At 33.3% G+C, this 12,019-nt stretch overlaps 1 pseudogene across 1 annotated transcript in view; it reads left to right on the forward strand.

The window, feature by feature from the left end:
- The window catches only part of LOC143232705 (uncharacterized), a 169,294-nt pseudogene that overhangs the window by 38,694 nt on the left and 118,581 nt on the right, over window positions 1-12,019 (forward strand). The window contains exon 2 of the transcript XR_013017679.1: window positions 2,097-2,267. The product of XR_013017679.1 is annotated as an uncharacterized LOC143232705 (transcript). The remainder of the gene's footprint in view (window positions 1-2,096; window positions 2,268-12,019) is intronic.

Genomic DNA, 12,019 nt, shown 5'->3' on the forward strand with positions numbered 1-12,019 from the left:
ATTCATTGTTGTAGTCAAGTTTAGTGATGTTGCCTTCAAGATATTCTGGCTTGATGTATCTGACAAGTATATTTTTAACTTGTGTAATGAGAGTTCTATGCATAATGTGTATGCAAGGTTTTTCTCTTTGCAATATCAAATTGGCTTGCTCAAATAGAGGAATTGCAGACTGAAGAAAAAGACAAAATAACAAGTCCATTTTGTTGTCCAAGAAAACTATTAACTTATCTAACTTGCTCTGCGCATAACTTTTCTTGGTTACTTCCTTGCTAGCTTTCGTTTTCTTCTCGTTTTTCATTGATTGTCTCTTCTTCGGTTCAAGGTCAGACTGCCTAAACATGTATTGAGTTATATCAAATGTTTCTTTGTCTGCTTTTGGAGACTGTCTTGTGTCCCTGTGTGGCTGAGAGGATATCCTGACTGTTTAAGTCTTGCTGCCTGACTGAGCTGCACGTTCAGATCCTTTTAAATCTAGTTTTTCCATTTCACAGTGAAAATACTTCCTCAATGGCTTCCACATGTCCAATATTCTGTTGAGGCACACCCCAAGTGATAGCCATCTTGTGTTAACAAGTTGTAGAATTTTTCTTATTTCTTTGTCATATAATCCTTGAAACTCTTTGAAATGTTGTTTTCTGCTAGCACTTTTGTCCAGAAAATAGTAGATATCTATCAATATATCAGAAACTGGGCAGAGGCAGTTCTCTGGAAGCATTCTGGGCAGCAATATTCATAAGGTGACAGGCACAGCCCATGAAGTAAATGCTAGGCTGTCGTCTTGAGATGTGTCCCATCACACCTTTACCTATACCAGACATAACTGAGACATTGTCTGAAGAAAAACTCAAGACAGGTTTCCCATGGAATTTTCCTCTTTGTCAGTTCATGGTCCGAAAGCTTGAAAATATTTTCTCCCGTTGAAGCTTCTTTCCATTCCACCATTGTCAAAAAGAGAACAAACAATTTTTCCAAGCAAAAGGTCAAGATATCGTACAGCCACTGGATACAGTTTTGAGTCATCCATGTCTGTGGATCCATCTGTGGTTAAATTGTGAACATTTTGTCATCTTCACAATCCAACATTTGTACAATGGCTGTAGTTTTGGTTCTAGCACAGCCATATTTTTTTGCTATATCAGAGTCTGGGAACAATTTTCTGAATAGATGTCCTGCATAATCGGCTACAGCTAGGGGTAAATTTATGAGCAATGACGAATTGCGTGAACATTACTTCTGCATTTATGGTTTCATATTCTGAATTCTTACTCACAAATGTCGTTATCTGCATCGTTTTTGTCTCGCCTCAGCCTTTTGTTGGTGAGATGCCAATTTTGTATGTCTGGAACAATCGTTTATTCCGCCATGCACCACAGAAAAATCGATGTGACAAAGTTTACAAGACGCATGACTGTCACTGACTTTTGATGCAATGACCGGATATTTTGTACTATACTCTTTCCTAAATTTTTGATTCACAGTTTTAGTCCTTTTAGATTTGTCAGAAGTAAGACAATCTGGTAAACGAGGCCTCTTTTGTGTTTGTTTGTTTTTGTTTGTTTTCTAATTTCGCACAAAGCTACTCGAGGGATATCTGTGCTAGCCGTCCCTAATTTAGTAGTGTAAGACTAGAGGGAAGGCAGCTAATCATCACCACCCACCGCAAACTCTTGGACTACTCTTTTACCAACGAATAGTGGGATTGACCGTCACATTATAACGCCCCCATGGCTGGGAGGGGGAGCATGTTTGGCGCCCCGGGGATGCGAACCCGCGACTCTCAGATTACGAGTCGCACGCCTTAACACGCTTGGCCACGCCGGGCTAACATGGGAAGAGTTTCGAGTTAATATAAAGAAAATTAAATACAAACGATACAGTGGTCATATGATTAGTCGTTTTGAACTTAGAGGAAAAATGTTATTTGAATTTCTTTCATGACTTGTGAAATGTTTAAAGTACTCATTAATGATAAAACATACTTGTATTAAATAGATAAATCTAGATACACGTATTAGCTGTTTATTGAAATATTAAAAAAACCCTGTGATCAAACAACAAATGTAAAGTACAAAATTATGGTTCATTTATTTCTGTAGTCTCTCTGAGAATAGCTGCCTTCGCGGTATGATCATCAACCTCGTCTTTCCAGCAACTCGCCCAACAAGCGGAACTTGACGGCGAATGGACTTTTGTCAGAGCTCATGACGTCTGTACAGCCTGTGAACGACCCCTACTGGGAGCTGGAGAGATACCTCGAACTGGCGCAAGTAAATGACAATGGTCGTTTTCATGTAAAAAAAAAAAAAAAAAAAGCGTAGTAAAATGTTACCAAATGATTTGAGATAATGACTAATGACTGTCTAGAGAAAACTTGTTAACGCGTGAAAAGTAATTAATTTAAATTGGTAGTTTTCATGGATTAAAATAACAAAAATTAATGATTTTACGTTATTTATTTATTACTTTTGCTTAAATATATTTGTATAAAAATGCATTGATATAATTTTGTATTCTTATAATAACTCGATGAAGACAATTTTATGAATTTATTACCACGGCAAAGTTAGCCTATTTTTTTTTCTACATGCATCTTTTCTAACCTTTTACAGAGAGTAATTAATTATACAAATTTATCCAATATTTACATTTGAACTTGTGCCAGATAAATTCGTGTGACAAATTATTTTCACAATTTAACTCAATAAAATACTACGTTAAAATTACAGCAGTATCAGTGAATAGAGGGTAATTACAAAGTGTGTCATATATATTCCTTTTATTTCTTTGCATTTTTATTCAATCGCATACGTTAAAATAATGTATCAAAGATAAATATAGTTTTATATATGGAACAATGTCGCCAATTATTTATGAAGCATAAATCCGCCTTATCTTTCACGTGAAATGGAACTGTTTGTTTTCTTTATTGTATCCATGTCACTGTCGTATTCTTGAATTACATATGTGCACCAAGTATTGATTGTATCTCAGAACAGCTGGTATGGATATTAACACTTTTATTGATAAGAAGAGAACAACGTTTCGAGGCTCGGTATGGCCAGGTGGGTTAAGGAGTTCGACTCATAATCGGAGGGTCGCGGGTTCGAATCCCGGTCGCACCAAACATGCTCGCCCTTTCAGCCGTGGGGGCGTTATGATGTTACTGTCAATCCCACTATTCGTTGGTAAAAGAGTAGCCCAAAAGTTGGCGGTGGGTGGTGATGACTAGCTGCCTTCCCTCTATTCTTACACTGCTAAATTTGGCACGGCTAGCGTAGATAGCTCTCGAGTAGCTTTGCGCGAAATTCAAAATAAACAACGTTTCGACCTTTATGGGTCATCTTCAAATTAACAAAGAGAGTTTGCAACTGACCGTTGCCGTATACGTCTTAGGAACGAGAGTACAAACGGGTACCGGATTGTAGGGGGCGTTGCAGTTGGATGTTATATTCTTAATTAGTATAAGTATAAAGCTGTTCCTTTATATTGGTTTCCCTACTTAGTATCTTGTTGTTTTCTATGTTTATGTTTGTTTGTTTGATTTGCAGTGTTCAAAAAACGTGTGAAAGTGTTGTTTTTTGTGTTCTTTGAATATAGTTTCCATTTTATTGCTTGTTTCTCCAATATATAGAAGTCGTGGCAGTTGTTGCATTGTATTTTATGAATTATGCTGGTGTTGTGTTTGTCAGTTAGTTTTTACGTAGTATGGACTGCAGTTTTGTACCTGGTTTTTGAATACATTTGGTGTTCACTGGAATGTTGTTTTGTTAAGTTTGTTTCCAAATATTTTATTTTTCGCTGATATCGGAAACATATCATCTGCAGCAGTTGTAGGGTTTTTTTAGTTTGTTGTATCTTTGCATTTATTGTTATTTGTTCGTTTGTCTGTCCAGGTGTGTGCGTATAATTTTTTAAAATTTTAATCGTTAATTTTATCGGGTCAGTATAGTTTTATGTCTGTTTATTTGGTTTCTTAATATGTTGAATTTTTGTTTTGTTCCATGTGCTGAGGCCCAGGGGATGTAAAATCCAGTATGAATAATTTTTTTGTAGATTTCTGTTCGAATTATGTGTCAGTTCTAGTGATGTTGAGGTTAAGACGTGTCTTGCAACAGTCAGTTGTAAACTCTCTCTTTTTTTTAACGCCCCGCGCTAGTACAGCAGTATGTCTTCGGATTTACAACGCAAAATCAGGGATTCGATTCCCCTCGGTGGGCTCAGCAGATAGCCCGATGTGGCTTTGTTATAAGAAAACACACACACACACACACACACACACACACACACACACACACACTCTTTCTTAACCTGAAGATGACTTAGGAAGGTTGAAACTTTGTTCTCTACTTATCAATAAGTGTTTAATACTTAATACCAGCCGTCCTGAGATACATTTTTATTTCAGTTGGGTTTCTCGTCATCAAGAACAAGTGGTTGTTTCTATATTTCACTTGTTAATTTCCCGCCTCACTTCTTCGATTACAAAATCAATTTTTTTTTATTAGCATACACTGATCTTGTTCCTTACAATGAAAATTCTACATATTTAGCGTAAATAAAGTTATAAAAATAAATCAACAATCGCATATTTTTTACATGCTTAAATGAATGTGCAAATTATGATAAACTTTAAACCTTTGTTTTTGTAATACTTGCTATAATTCTAATTTGCGTTTGTACAGTGTAGTGTAATTTTACAATCCTTATTACAATTATGTGAGATGCATTTACCCATCTATTATAAGATGATGATATGACCTTGGGCAGGAACGTGTGGAACTTCTTCAAGTTCTGTATCCAGCTGTATTTAATCAACACCTTGATTCAAAGAACATCTTCTATAAGGCGTAGTAAAAACCGGGAACTTTTTTGTCACTTATCGTCAGGGTCACCACCTATTTTCTTTTGTGATGGATTTTCTTTTGGCAATCATTACAGATTATTAAATTGTGCATTTAATTGGATGTTAATTAGCCTTCTATTTGGGAAAACTAACACCTCTTACTCTCGTTAAATCTGTGTACAAATGCGCTTTTTCATGTCAACATTAGTGAGAAGGATAAGCATATAAAAACGTGTTTGCGAATATTTAATTTTTTTATATCTGTTTAGGTAAAGGTTGCTTTTAGTTTTAACATTTAATAACAATAATATTCAATGTGAAAGAAAAGATCCAACTCGTGCTCACGAAATTTACAATTAATGCATTTTATTCAGTGTAATATGTTGAAACTAATCTTTACATCGTTAATAGAAAGTAGAACTGTACTTGCTAGTATAGCTTGTTTCCAGAATATGGTCTGAAGAATTGCGGTTACGTTTTCGTACAATACGCATATTCTTTATCCCAACTTTTACATCCAATTTCGTGACGTAAGTTTAGTAATATTCACTATTCTTAAAAAAAGAATCAACAAATACATATTTGGTTAATTCTGTTGATTTTTCACAAATTTGAAAAATTCTAGGACTTAATTGCTACTAATGACAAGTCTCCACAATAGTGTGACAGTTTTGTTTTTTCAGGTATTCAATATATCGACATAGTTATTGATAACTAGCTGGAGAATCCGTCGCCTGGGCGGAAGTTATTTAAATTCATGGTTAATGAAAGATTGTATTAACAGGACATGAAAAGTTGCTTCTTTTATATGTAATTGTAAAAAAACTCTATCTAGAGGAGAAACTGCAAAACACAATGTGAAATTCCAACTTTGTATGTATCTCCGCATGAATTTAAACTTTCATGAAAAGTATGAAGATATATTCCAGAATGCAAAACTGAACCTCCTTACCAAATTTGGTGAAGATCCATTCACACCCTCCGAAGTAATTACATGCATAGAACAGAAGTACTATAATATTAATAAAAATTACACTATAGTTGTAGATGTGAAGTCGAAAAAACGCGTAATTAGGGTTCACAATTACGATTAGTTCCCAGTATAAATTGACTAGTTATAAAAACTTCAATGATAACATAGCTAAGTATTTCTAGGATTAGTTGTAGAGTGTAGAATGAGCTGATCAGGACAAACCATTCAAAACGAACAACAAACTTTTGCTAAGTGTCCTGAATTTTTTGAGCCTCTGAGAGGATTTGAACATATGATAAAGTATTTTTATTTAGATATCATTTTTGGTGATATTTGCACGTAGTTTCTATGAAAAATGAAGAGATTATTGATTCGATCCCGAGGTTTTACATGTTTTTGAAATATATTTATCTTCCATCACTAGAAAAGAAAAAAATCTTATTTCACATACTTAATTTATCGAAATAGATAAAAATAATTTATCTGCGCTACTATGCGAGACATTATACATATTACAACACACACACACACACACACACACACACACACACACACACACACACACACACTTGTACGGTAGATTACAATTTAATTTACAGAAGTCTTATGCTAGAATGTGGTTTTTAATTTTGTTCAATGTCAGTTGATCTCGTAGTTTACGAAATTTATACTACTGTTCTCAGCAAAACTGTGAACAGATTGTATTTCCAGGTATGAAACTAAACTAGCTCTGAACATTTGTTCGTCCACCTGACAAACTGGGTTGTAATTACACACACTTTAGGCCATCAGGTTTGAAACGATTAATTAATATTTGTGGCATCAGCTCAAATCTGGAACATTTTGCTGTTTTTTTCAAGGAAAATATACTTTTCTCATGTCCTGACGTTCTATATCCTGCATGCGCGCGCATACACACTTTATATAAAAGTTTGAATTAAAATAATTTTGTTTAGCACTTAACTAAGGTTTGATGGCCAGCTGACATCACTCGTTATAATGAGGAAGCCTGAAATACACACATAATTTAGGATGATAATATTCGACTGAAACTAAACTTTCAAAGAACCAGACAAGGCATTCTAATGTCATCAAATGTCGTGTTAATGAAATAATCGACAATTTCCTCTATTATGGGATATAGAACACCGGATATGGTGTCATTACTGACCTATGCAAACTTTCGTTAAAAGATTTCTCTCTGCTAGTGCTTGTTTTATTTTTCTATAAGTCTAGTTCTAAATAAATGTTTTACATAATATGGTCAGATTCTGCACTTACGTCTTGGGTCAGATTGTGTTTGGTTTTATTGCATACATTTTAATCCTTCTCGTTGTTCTCTGCATGTACTGTCGTTAATGATTATAATTATATTAACAATAAAACTCTTATTCACTGTTGCATAATAGCTATATATGCTCTAAAAGCAACAAACTAGTAACAACTTTATTAAACATATAATTTATTTTGCTTACAGTAGTTTGTGTAGTTTTCAAGCGCTTTACAAGCAATTTGCACCAAATGTTTGAGATAAAGTGTTTGTATTTTCATTAGTAAACAAATTCGATATTCTATGCTTACTAAGTTACATTGAAAGTAGTATTAATTTTTGAATGGGATTGAGAGAAACTAAAAGTATACACATTAGTGTAGTAAAACAATATTGCTAACACCAAAAAAATAAGTAGGTTTTATGACAAAAGATGTTTAAAAACATGGACATGCTGAAACATTTCTTATTAAATATGACATAATATTCAGTTACGTATTGAACTGGAATGATTGTTGTTCTAGTCATTTCAGTCACTTAAATTCCTGAGTCATATTAGATCTTAAGAGAGATGCTTAAGAGTGCCATCAATTCAGTAAAAACATTAAAATATGGTGATTAACCGGTTCGATGTATTTATATATAATTTTGCGCTAACAGAATTTAACATACTACTCATTCTTCATTCATTTTTATATTTTGTTATAATAAAAGCAATGAAGAAAGAGTTCAATGCCCTAAGTTCTAAAAGTTTTAATAGGACAAAGCTGTTTATTAAAGCTCTAAGAAATGGTATGTATGTTTAGAGAAACATTGTCTCGCTGTTTTTATAGTGGAGTATCTTTATCTTTGTAGTGGACAAATATGACCTGTATTTACAGAGAAAAGGTCTGTGTACAGTGGAACATTGTTCTCTTTACTTAACTGCATAATCAAACTATATCATCTCGTCTATTCGTTTTGGGATATGGTTATTTATTTGAATACTGAATTTTATGATTCTTCTCTCTATAAAGTAATATGGCTTGAATTTTACTTTTGAGTTCGTTTAAAAAATTCAAGTGCTTCTTGAAAACTATTAGCAGAAATAGAGCTCAGTTACGATTATGCGACTTATTGGAAACTTGGTGAACGTGCATTTTAACTGAGATAAAAAAAATCTGTAGTTATGTAAGTATCAGGTTAGAAAAGAAAGTAATTTTCCAATGTTTTCAGTGTTTCTATTATATTTGGATGAACTGAATCTTGTGAATGTGATTCTCAGTAACACTAACTATAAGACATCATGTATACATAAATACAAGAATCGTGGTTTAATGATATAAAAGGATCAGTAATTTAATTTAACAGTTTTATGATTTAATTTAATTTTCTGATGGAGCACAAAAATGCTGTTTCGTTCTAATACAAGTAAACGTGCTGTCCTTTTGACTTCAAATAACGCAGTGTTTTTCGCTGTTGATTAGATTAAAATATCAGTTGAAATAAAATTATTATAATGGAAGTTATGAAGCCTTAATTCTACTATCAGTATTCTCAAAGGCGTCATGTACTAAACATATTTAGTTCCAAGTTACCAAAATGATGACATCAATGTATAGATATACTGACTGTAAATATAACTAGATTCAAAATCATTACGTCAAAGGTCGTTAACGTCAGCATTATTATCATAGCCTTGTTAAGTAAACATTTATTCCAATTTTCATGAATTTCGCGCAAAGCTACACGAAGGCTAAAGTGCGAACGTGTTTGGTGTCATGGGGATTCAAACTCGTGACCCTCGGATTTAGAGTCGAGTGCCTTAAGCACTTGGCCATGCCGGGCCACAAACATTTACTAAAATTTTTGCTATACTAGTGGGAAGTTCGAGCCCTGTTTTATTTCATAAGTTAGTATACTATTTTATATGTATGTATACATTTTATTTGTTCCATATATCTTTAAAATATTTTAACATTTTGAGATTTACTTGTTATTAGTGTTTGTTGGTTAAAAAATAATTACACTTGAACGTTGTTCCACTAAATGCTAACGGTGTTTTGGTTGTGGATTTTGAAACATACTTCCCCTTAAAATTAGTGGAAAGTATTAGTTATTTTATACACCTGTTTTCAGTTTTGTTTGTTTTTGTGTTTCTACAAACGCTAACTGTTTTATTCTTCTTCTGCTCATGTACTTCATGTTGTCTCACACTCATTCCTAAATTGTCATCTGCTTGGTAGTTCAAAGTTGAGTATGTTTAGTTTATGTTGTCTTTACGGAACAGTGATAGCAGAATAAATAGCAAGAACTAATGACAAAAATTTAAGAATTTATGATACTACAAAACTACGTTTTAAATACTTGTAATTGCATGAGACAGAGCATTTACTTTTTACGTAAAAGACATCATTAAAATAGATTTCTGCTCGAAGCAACCTGAGTGCTTAAAGCGAAACTAAAAATCAGCCAACCAGTCAGTCAGTCTGTAATTAGTCAAGTATACGTGTCTACTTACATAGGTGCTCCCTGCTGGTACAGCGGTAAGTCTACGGATTTACAACGCTAAAATCAGGTGTTCCATTCCCTTCAGTGGACTCAGCGGATAGCCCAATGTGGCTTTGCTATAAGAACGCGCGCGCGCGCACACACACACACACACACACACACACACACACACACACACACAATTTTTTACCATAATGTTTGTTTATGTTTAAACAAACGATATATTATCTGTTTTCGTTTATTTTGATTTCAGGAGTATGTTATGGAATAACTTTCCAACATAGATGTAACAGCAAACGTAAAAATATTTTTAAACAAATCATGTGTTGTGACTGCTATCAAATTAGATAATAACGAGTACATTGAAAATCAAACAATATGATTTACACCACAAAACCAATATGTAACTACAGAACTGTGTTTTTTAACTCTTGCAAAATATTGTTCTTCTCGACTGTTTGTAAGCACTTACTCGGAACTGTTAATAAATAGTTTTCCGTTCAATTATAAGTAAATTCCCTGTTATGTTCAATTGTAAATGCAGTTAAACTTTTATAAACATGTTATTTTAATTACAATTAACCACAATATTCTGAACTGTTTATATACTACCTGTTTTTTATGGGTAAAGTATTTCATTTCCTGCGATATGAATAATTATCATCTTTATTTTTATTTACGTACAGTTACCATCAATATCTGAACAGTAGAGGGAAGGTTTAAAAACTAGTTATTTATTTTGGATTACTTTCCATTAAGGAGAAGGCGGCCTATGATTTTCGTAAAGCTTTCAGGTGCTCTTTATGTAATATTGCACCACATATATTTAAATTGCCTTGGCTCTTCGGGTGTCCTTGTTTCTATTCCGCCCATCTCTTTATTAGGTACACAGCCACCCGGGCTTGTCAGGTCAACGACCTTCCTGCTGACCTTGTCATGCTTTTGTACTCTCGATAACTAGCATCTTGACCTACAATACGAACATTATCAAACATATGGGCAATTTAATAACGCAATGTTTTTTCTTGTACGAAACAGTGTTGAAAGATTTGCAAAACGTTATTTCCTCTTCACTATAGTAAAGGTTACAAATGTTATTTATTTGGATATGTGGAACGTGCTTCGTCTAATTCGTATTTTATTCCTCGAGTTCTTTGTCAGAAACATGCGAACTTAAGTACCTATTAATATCTGGGTATATGGTGTTTTAAGCTATGCCCAGCAGCATGTGCGAGCTTATTGTCACTTTGATGCCAACGAATCAGATTTGTTCAAACGTTCGCGAGTTCGATTTGATAAAACACCTTTTGAAGCTATCAGTGTCTAATATTTCCTTGCTATTGCAAGCATTTGATTGATTTTTTTTTTAGATAAACTTCTCTATCATTTATTTGTAAATGTTATGTTGATGTAATTATAAAGTTGATTTACACAAATACGACAGACTCAAGTTTTCGTCATTAAACATGTGGTGTTGGTACAGAATACTGTTAGTTCTCTGTATAAATGTTAGGTGTTGAACATACGTTATTAATAATTATTAACTGCTCATTGAAACAATTCTACGATAATTTGCGTAAATATGATGACGAACAAATATAAAGTGTGCAGTCAACCCAATTCCTCGAGTCAGAGCGTTATGTTGTGAAATTCCTTCACAGAAAGAAATATGTTGTTCTTAAGTGTGTTTTTTTTTTTTTATATTGAACGTTCAGCACATATGACAACTAAACGATATATTGTTGATATATAAATTTTAGGAATTGCAACTGTTCAGAAGATATAGAACGTGATGGTTATATAAAATGGTGCACATAAAGCCGCATCTCTCCTGTTAAAGATGTGTAAAATAAACTACTGATATTTAGCTTTAAGAGTCATTCTGTCAAATAAAAACCTAAATTGGTTCCTTTCAGATTATCGGGTACATCTCTCCAATTATTTGGTTCTTTTGTTTAAAGTAGGACTTGTTATGGTTTGACGGATGCTTAGATTTTTTTATCGTTGGACGATACACAGTAGCTAAAAGTCATAGATGATAAAATTTACGCCATCGAAAAGTTTGACGTTTTTAATCTCTCAACTGACATTTCGTAAATAAATGCATATATAAAACCTGGTTTCTACTTGTAACGACTAGGTGAATGTGAAGTTGTAAATCTGGTAATCAAGTTTAATTTTCACTTAAAGGTCCGCACAATTTTTACTTTTGTTCCGTGGTTCCCATGGTAAGATCTACATGTATGTCCTTAAGGTTCTGTTTTAGCAAAATTTGTCTCTACCATGTTTATTAAAAAGTGCAAGTATGACTTACGCTGTAAAATTAAATTTATTTTTGAACCATTAAAATTCCCTTTGAATATTTATTAATAAATTTATCATAAATGAAAATATTAATGAAACATTTGTATTATAAACTGGCTCAACAAAAATTTAAGTTTTC

Source organism: Tachypleus tridentatus, chromosome 1 (genome assembly GCF_004210375.1).
Source record: "Tachypleus tridentatus isolate NWPU-2018 chromosome 1, ASM421037v1, whole genome shotgun sequence".
In the NCBI taxonomy this organism is placed as follows: Eukaryota; Metazoa; Arthropoda; class Merostomata; order Xiphosura; family Limulidae; genus Tachypleus; species Tachypleus tridentatus.